This window comes from Lathyrus oleraceus, chromosome 1 (genome assembly GCF_024323335.1).
Source record: "Lathyrus oleraceus cultivar Zhongwan6 chromosome 1, CAAS_Psat_ZW6_1.0, whole genome shotgun sequence".
In the NCBI taxonomy this organism is placed as follows: domain Eukaryota; kingdom Viridiplantae; phylum Streptophyta; class Magnoliopsida; order Fabales; family Fabaceae; genus Lathyrus; species Lathyrus oleraceus.
In genome coordinates, this window is record NC_066579.1 from 160,682,599 (window position 1) to 160,692,014 (window position 9,416).

The following is a 9,416-nucleotide window of genomic DNA, read 5'->3' on the forward strand; positions in this document are numbered from 1 at the left end:
TACGGAATACACACTTCTCATGCAGTACATCATAAACTTTCACACAACAATCAACATTACCACACATCAATTATGTACACAACACGCTATTTTCAATCTAATTCTCACATTCATTAGCTATCACACACGCTCAACACAAACACTATAGCTACATTACAAATTAACAGTCAAAGCTATATTTCTACATAATATCAATCTCACAATATCAAAGCATGTTAATCTAACAGTCCTATTCAATAAATCTAACAATCCCAATTAACATTTGCATCATCTAATTAACCAACATTCACTCACCAATGCTTGGTACAACAACTTAACATAGGATTAACATGATAGAAGTACAAATTAACGGCATCACCACAAATCAACACCAAGTCAGCTTACTAAACCAGAACCTGCAGCAAGAAACTGGTTGCAGAACTGATGCAACCTATGAACCTGCAACAAACATGTTCTAAACTCAAGCCAAACTTGTAAGGTCCAACTTGCATCAATCCAAACCTTTAAAACCTGTCTCAAGCACATTACCACACTGCAGTCATCAAACCAAACAAGTGAACCAACAACATATGAACCAGATCATGGCAGCAGTATGCTATTTACAAATAAAACTCATTATATTGCTATGAATCCAATAACCAGATCTTAACAAGAATGCATAATTGAATCGAACAAATAAGTCGAAAGTATTGGCAGCAGCAACAAACAAGTCGAAAGTATTAAAACATGTGAAACACCAACCTAGGTTTCTTGTGTTTGTTGTTGGAGTAGCGACTTTCAGTGAGTTGAACTCCAGTGTTGACGATTTATCCGAGTTACGATCTACTAAACAGTACGAAAACGACGACGCTTTGATCTGCGAAGTTAACGAGAGGGCCCCACCACCGAGACCGAGTAAACCAGCAACACCAACGAATAAACCTTCGTTATCATGCCCGCACCCGATTGCGACCCGATTAATCGACCCGGAAGAACCAAACGACGTCGTTTCAGTCATGTATTCACCGACGGTGAAAGAACCGTCATCGTAGTTAACTTGATAGAGACATTTACCGCTACGTCAAGCGGAAACTTCTAGCTTTTGACACTGTTGTGCTTCGTAGGTTAATGATTCGTAGGTTGAAGATGATGTCGGGTCATAAATCAGATCGGTTTGTTGGTAACATTCAGAGCATGGTTTGCCTTGGATCGAGTTCACATCGCTTCCTGTGTAGAGAACCATGTAGTAGGGTTTCGCGGGTTGACCCACTTCGAGTCGGGTGAAATACTCGCCAGAGCCTTGACCTGTGCCAGAGGAAACTGGAATTGAGAGATCTTCTTGTTGGAGCTCTACTTGGGTCGGGTGAAGATCCGATTTTTTGATATTGTTGAGGGAAAGTATAAGTTTTGTTGTGAGTGAGTTGTCTCGGGCTGGGTCACGAGCGAGTTATGCCAAGACTAGTTTTTTATAGTCTTTGTGATGTTCATTCAAAAGGGTTTCTCTTGGGTGTATGAGAATGGAGAAGGAGTTTGAAGAATTTGAAAAGGGTTTGTGTTGTGTTGGTGAGGCGAAAGAGGAAAGGATGGATGGAGGAGGGTTGTTGGTACGGCCGATGATTTTGAGTGGAAAACGGAAGAGATGAGGAAGATGGTGGTGTGGGGTTGCTTATGTATTTTCCGGTGGTGATGGTGAGTGGAGAAGATTGAGGGAGGTAAGTGGAGAGAGACAGAGGGTTTGGATGTGGACGGAGGCGAGTTTAGGGTTGTTGAGAGGTGAAGGAGAAGGTTGTATCGTGGAAGATTTTGTGAAGAGGAAAGGGTTTTATTTCAATGTGAGAGAGAGGGTATTTTTCGTTTTCCACCGAGGGGTCTCATGAGCTGGCCTTTTTGGAGAGAGAGAGGTACTAATTAAGGGAGATCCCTGTACCGTTGAGAGGTGGGAGAAGATATTCTTCATTTTAATTTTTTCCGTTAATTTAAATTCAATTAATTCCTAATTTTTGATTGGATGAGAGGAGTGAACATGGATTGCCAATATGAACCAATGATCAAATGAATCTGATGGCCATAGGTAATTCAAAGAAACACACATTGTTAAGACAATTTAAAATGCCTAGAATGACCCTTCTACATGCTTTAATTGATTAAAATCAAATTTGATTAATTAAACCCAACAAAATTCACAACTTTTTAAATAACCACAATAAAACAAAAATGATGACATGAACAATTCTATTTAATTTTTCTGAATCCTTTAACAAATGAATAAAAATAAACGGATTTAAAATGAATAAATAAATGGGCGCAAAAGTGCCCAAAAATTGAATTGAATGCACCAAAATGATCAGTGCGAAATAAACTTATTGGAAAAATACAACGTTTCTTTTAATTTTGAAATAAATTTTGACCGGTTAAACAGGCTTGAGCTGATCAGAAAGTGGCCGAAAAATTAGCTGAAAAATAAATCGAGCATACCAGATTAAACTACGCGAAACGTAGATTAATAAAAATGGTGTTTGCAAGCTTGATTTTAAAATTTTCCGTTCACAGATTTGACGCACATCCGTTGATTAATTCAACCGGTGTGTCTGTAATTCCACAAAATTATTTCGACTGATATTCTAGGCATTATGCAGTATGGAATGTATGTTATGCTATGTAGATATGCAATAACTATGATGAATGTATTGAGTCAGCGATTCAGGGTCAAAATTGGGATATGACAGAGGTTGATTCCAATCAGAAGGAGATAATACCTTATTAACTTTGAATTTAGAGAACTTTATTTTAGATTTATCATTCAGATCTGTTTGGTGGGTAAGAGTAATGGACTCAGAATCTACCAGGATAAATTCGTAGAATTTTCTGGTCTTGGTTTGGTCTTTAGGAATGAAGAAAAATCCTGGGGGGGAAATTCTTGAAATACTTTGTAATAAAGAGGAGTTTGGAGGACAGTAAAGTGTTTCTAAAGGTAATATTGGTATAGACAAATCTTTGGTAATAAAGGTCGATTTTGGTAAAGAAGAAAGAGGTGTATAGTAGGCTAGTTTAGACGGGTGATTTTTCTGGATAGATAATGGACTGGTAATTTGAGATGTAAAAGCTAATGAAGTTAATAATGTAGGCTTAATAGTTGTCAGGGGTGTAGCAATAATAGGAGAGGTAACTTTGGAAATAAAAGATGGAGAACCTAAAATTATTTCCTTATCTTTTTTATCTTTAATGGGAGGACCATAATTATCTCTGGGGTCAACTGATTTTTTACTCATGTTTTCCCTGTAAAAATTCTCTGGTTAGAAAATCTGGTAATGAATTTTTAATTCCTTGAATTTGCTCGATTTCAAAATCAAAACAAGAAAGTAATGCTTGCCACCTAGCAAATATATGTTTTGAAACTAAATTTTTAACATCCTTTTGTAAAACACTTTGTGCAGCTTGGCAATCTGTTTTTAATAAAACTTGTTTTTGAAAACAAGTCATCTTAAAATTTTGTAATACACAAAACAATAGATAAAATTTCTTTTTTAATAATACTATAGTTTAATTGAGCTGGGTTCCAAGTTCCAGAATAGTATCTGACCACTTGTTCCTTTTCCATGCCCGGAAGTATTTGTTTTAGAACTCCCCCAAAGCCTATGTCTGAGGCATCGGTTTCAACAATAAGGTTGGCACTAGCATCAGGTATTCCTAAACAGGGTAATTTTTTAACTATTTTCTTTAATTGCAAAACACTTTGGGTCATTGAATCATCCCAAGGAGGAGGATTCTTCCTAAGTCTCTTGAATAATGGTATACAAATGGTTCTTAAGTTAGGTATGAAGTCAGCCATATGACTTATACAATCTATGAATCTTTGCAACTGGGTTTTATCCTTTACACTACGCCAAATAAGGGAAAAGAGGGCGCTTATTTTGGCCTATAACAGCGCTTTTAAGCGCCCTCTAATCTGGCGCTGGCATAGGTAAAGACAGCGCTTTGTTTTCCTGGAGAAAGCGCTGTCTAAAGGCCCACATTATAGTGCACTTTATGAAAAAAGCGCCCTCTGGAGTGGTCCATAAAGGGACACCTTAGAGGGCGCTTTCTGGAAAAAGCGCCCTCTAAAGTTGTCAATGTAAAGTGTTTAGAGGGCGCTTTCTGGAAAAAGCGCCCTCTAAAGTTGTCAAAGTAAAGTGTTTAGAGGGCGCTTATTTTTTTAAAATAACTAACACTTTAGAGGGCGCTTTCTGCAGAAAGCGCCCTCTAAAGTTGTCAATGTAAAGTGTTTAGAGGGCGCTTTCTGGACAAAGCGCCCTCTAAAGTTCTCAATGTAAAGTGTTTAGAGGGCGCTTCCTACAGAAAGCGCCCTCTAAAGTGTTAGTTATTTTAAAAAAATTTGTTTGAAAAACAGTGGATATTTAATTGGTAACCTGTTCGCATGCTGCAAAAGTGTAAAATTCATATTGATTTCATCCTTTAATCCAATGTTATACACCATTAATCCATTGATATATACAACATGAATCCATTTATATACAACATTAATCCTCCATATATACAACATTAATATATGATTCTTTGATCAACAATATACAACAACATATTCATGATTTAGTAAAAGTACAACAACAATATACAACATATATACAACAACAGCATACAACAACAACATTCCATACATATATGTACAACAATATACAACCTAGCTATATGATTCTTTGATCAACAATGAATTGACACAATTCATCCTTCATTTCATCCAAATGAGCTCTTGAGTAAGATTTGTATTCCTCAAAGTACTACAATTAAGAGAATAAAACATATTCATGATTTAGTAACAAATTAGATTAGTTATCCGATAATATTAAAATAAACCCTAAGTTATTATTCCATACCATTTTTGGGATGTCTATACGATTCAATGCAATGATATCTCTCATAAATCTCAATACAAAAAATCCGCAATCGACCAAATTATTTTGCTGAGGACACTACACAGAAAAACAAACAATATATATATAGTTAATTTCTTACAAACACTATTATAAGCAAAAAAAACAAACACTATTATAAGCAAAAATAAGATACTTAATATATACCTGAACTCTGACCCAGGTAATGTCCTTCCTAATGCGGTAATTCTTTTTCGATCTAAATTTTAGTATTGCCCTAACAAAATAAAAACGTATATTGAGATCAATCTGACAGACATAATTAAATATAGAAATACACACGAATATTTAGGGGAATTTCACTTACGTGTCAACCGTCTTCTTCAAACCCGGATATTTACTCCAATCACCCGATAACGAATCGAGATAATACACTATTAGTCTCGAAAGATCCATAGCAACCAACACCCAGTGGCCACTGTAAAATAAAACAAAAATTTAGATGAATGAAAATTTTCTACTTAAAAGATATACATAGATTAGAATGAAATTATTAGAAAGAAAATCTAACCCGTTGCCAGAATTAAACGGTAAAAAAAACAAACTGCGTGTAGTATTATCGCCGGCCGCCATGAATCTATCGACTAGATCATTCTTTACGGATGTTGGATTTTTCGATATTAACGTTGCGTTGACACGGGAAGCAGCAATAAAATTGAAACGGTTTCACAATTCAGTTCCCCGCATCAATTTGTCATACATATACCTTAAATAGAAACATAATAAATATTAGACTACTCATTGAAATGTGTAAATAAATTGTTCAACTAAGTAAATTATAGATTGATCGGAGTACCATATGTATGTATGAATGATAGCGATGCCCAATTCGTCGTGCTCAAAAAGTTGTTGCATGTCCTCCTTTCCAATTATTTCGAAATGAGCTTTTCCGAAAACACCTTCATCAAAATCTATACTACGAATGGACCCGTCCATAATATCGGACTCTTCCACCATTTTCTCAAGACGCATCATAATTTGAGATTTTGTCCCGGCCGTCGTTGGAATATCCTTCGTTGGAATATCCTTCGTTGGAATATCCTTCGTTGGAATATCCTTCGTTGGAATATCCTTACCATCGCTTTTCAACTTTCGACCGGGAACCTAAAAATTCATATAAAATAAATCATTACTTTTTGTGATGCAAAAGAATCGTTGTGTATATAATTTAATGGGTATATATATTTGTACCTCTTTTTGAGATGCAACCGACTCGATGCGTCTTGAAATCCCTTTACCAGCTTTAGGGGTGGGTCTTGTAGGAGTCTAACATTACCATGTAATAAGGATTGATTAAATATCATAATTGTAGCTGAATTGAAATGTGAATTCTAAATATTCATAGTCATTTAGAACATATATACCTCGGCATCAGGGAAAATTAGATCTGACGGCCAACCAACAAAGGATCCGACTGCATCTCGCATCAACGTTGTCTCTGAAACAACGTCGGGTAATGGTAGACGGGCGTCCGTATCTAATACGAGGTCAACCGAAACTTTCATAAATCCCACCGGGAGGGGATTATGGTGAAGTAATTCACCCGAAGTATTGTGCACTTTTCCCTTGCCAACCATGCGATAAGTTGGTGACGATAGATACAGCTGACAAGGTGAAATGCCCTAAACCAATAATAAATGTTATTGTTAACTTGTATATGTGTCAAGTAAAAAAGTGCTATTTTAATTTCATAATAACATATATAATTACCTCGGGAAATTTCGGTTGATGATTGATACTAGCTCGGTCACTAGTATCTTTTGCCTCGGAAGCGCACCTTTCCTCTCTATACCTTGCATTCTCGTTTTGCAGTTGGAGTACTTGTGCCCTTAACTCCGCCAAGGTCTCCATCACCTCTTTGTTGGTAGGATTTTTTGTTTTTGTTTTTTTATAAAATGACGACGGAGTCACACCAAAACCCTTACCCCTCACACGACCGGAATACTCAGGAACATTTAGTACTCGACTAAGTACGCTCCTGCAATCCTGGACCTCGGTTGAAGGGGTTTGGGATAAAGTCTCCTGAAATATTATTAGAGGAGATTAAAAATGAATTATATGTCTAACAAAATTTTCGATATAATTAAAGAAATAATGTTACATATACTTACACATTCGTCATAAACATTTTGGACCGCTTCAACGACAGCCCCATCCTTCCCAACCCGAGCAGCCTTCCATAATACGTGGTCCGGAAGAGATGTTGCGTCACTTTTCTCCTCGGCTAGCTACACATTGAATTAGATTATAAGATCATCAATTATAACATATTGTGACAATGTATAAGCTCATAGCATTTGAATATACTCACAATTCTTTGTTGTAACCGTGCATAACCCGTACGCCCTTTTTTGTACGGATACGCGGGTTTTGATGCCCTTTTCCTATTTATGTCGCTTATTTCCTGGATAAAAAAGTTTAAGGCATATTAGAACCAAGTAACTTAACAATTGTATAATACCATAATTAATAGACATTACATGGAATTTTTCGTTTCTTCGTTTGGCGACAAAGTTATCCCATTCATCGGCTGAAATAATCTCGGCATACTTCATTGGCCGTTCTCCTTCAACAAATTTTCCTTCCTCATCCTTGAGAAATTTGTTGCACAAAAAGGATCGAAATCCTCGGAGTCTTTTTCCGGCCAATTGAATACAATATTTTTGCCGGCTTTCATCGATGTGAAAGGATCTCTAAAAAACATACAAATGGAGTGTGTTATTATAAAGTAATATTATAACAATATATGGTTAACAAATAGTCAACAAAAAAAACATATAACAATATATGGTAAGTACCTGTATCTCCGACCATATTTTTTCCTTGCCAACCTTCAAGTCCGGACTTCTCCAATTATCACATGTAATCGGAATATGTTGGCGAACAAGGAAACCAATGTAACTTGCCAACATTGAACCGTTAGGCTCAATTAGTTGGTCTTCAGCACTCCAATGTACTTCAAATTTTACACCCTTGTCTCTTGCACGAATGATTGACTTCATAACAGTCAATCCTCGTTTGATTTCTTTTTCAACATTATTACGTGATTCATTCGCGGCATGGGTATCGTCTTGGTTAGCCATTTTATTTGTAATATAGAAATGATTCAATAAGACCCAAGTAAGACAATGATTCAATACGTGAACACATTTACTGCATGCACAAACTTACTGCATACACATTTACTCACACACACCTACTGCATGCAAAAGACCAATGCAAACTTATGGTGTTTGGAACATGAACAAACTTGCATCCATAATCATCAAACTTCCAAGCACAAGCTCAAACACACTTCAAATATATCAGTTTTCAATCAGAAATAAAAAACTCAGTTTGCCCTAAACAACATTAATCAACATAATGCACAAAATGAAAAACTAAGTTTAGAAAATGCCCTAATCAAACACATGAAGAAAGTGAACGGTAACGATGGAGAAGAGAAATACCTTAAAGGTGACGGTAACGATGGAGAAGAAAGTGAACAGTGACGGTGGAAGAGGTTAACGCAGTGAACATGAACGGTGAGGGAGGGAGAACGAACGGCGACGATGACGGTGAGGGAGGGAGAACGAACGGAGGACGAGAGTAATCGCAGTAGAGAGTAATCACAGTTGAGAGAAAACCCAGTTACGTAAACGAAATAGCTTATAGAGAGGGAAAATAAAGAGACATGCAGTATATGTTATAATTTTAATGTTTACTAAAGGGGACCTTAGAGGGCGCTTTTTTAAAAAAAGCGCCCTCTAAAGGGGGCCTAAGAGGGCGCTTCTGAAAGCGCTCTCTAAGGCTTTCCAAAAGCGTCTTCTAAACTGGAAATGTACATGGACTTAGAGAGCGCTTCTTCAAAAGCGCCCTCTAAGGGTAACCTTAGAGGGCGCTTTCACAAAAGTGCCCTCTATTGTTGTCCCTCCATTTTTTTTTTGGCTTCACTTTAGAGGGCGCTTAGTGACAAAAGCGCCCTCTAAAGGGGGCCTAAGAGGGCGCTTCTAAAAGCGCTCTCTAAGGCTTTCCAAAAAGCGCCTTATAAACTGGAAATGTACATGGACATAGAGAGCGCTTTTTTAGAAGCGCCCTCTAAGGTTACCCTTAGAGGGCGCTTTCAATAAAGCGTCCTCTATTGGTGTCCCTTCATTTCCTCATTATTTTTTCGCTTCATTTTAGAGGGCGCTTTGTTACAAAAGCGCCCTCTAAAGTGCGCTGTCTATTCAAGTTGTTCGCTCCTTATTTTTTCTCTTCACTTTAGAGTGCGCTTTTGTAATAAAGCGCCCTCTAAGGGGCGCTGTCTATTCCAGTTTTTGGCGTAGTGTTAGTTCATCTGGAAATTTATTAATAAATTCTAAAGATCTACTAATTGGGGTATACAAACCTTGGGAAATATCAAAACCCAAAAATCTTACTTTATATTGAAATATTTTAAGTTTCTTTTCAGACAAGACTAACCCGTTCTCTTTAATGATCTCATAAAATAGGTTCATATGTGGTATATGTTGATTTATAGAATCTGAA

General features: G+C 36.8%; 1 pseudogene; it reads right to left on the reverse strand.

The window, feature by feature from the left end:
* Positions 1–3,248, reverse strand: LOC127097119 (protein ASPARTIC PROTEASE IN GUARD CELL 1-like; annotated as a pseudogene).
* Between the last annotated feature and the right edge of the window lie 6,168 nt (positions 3,249–9,416).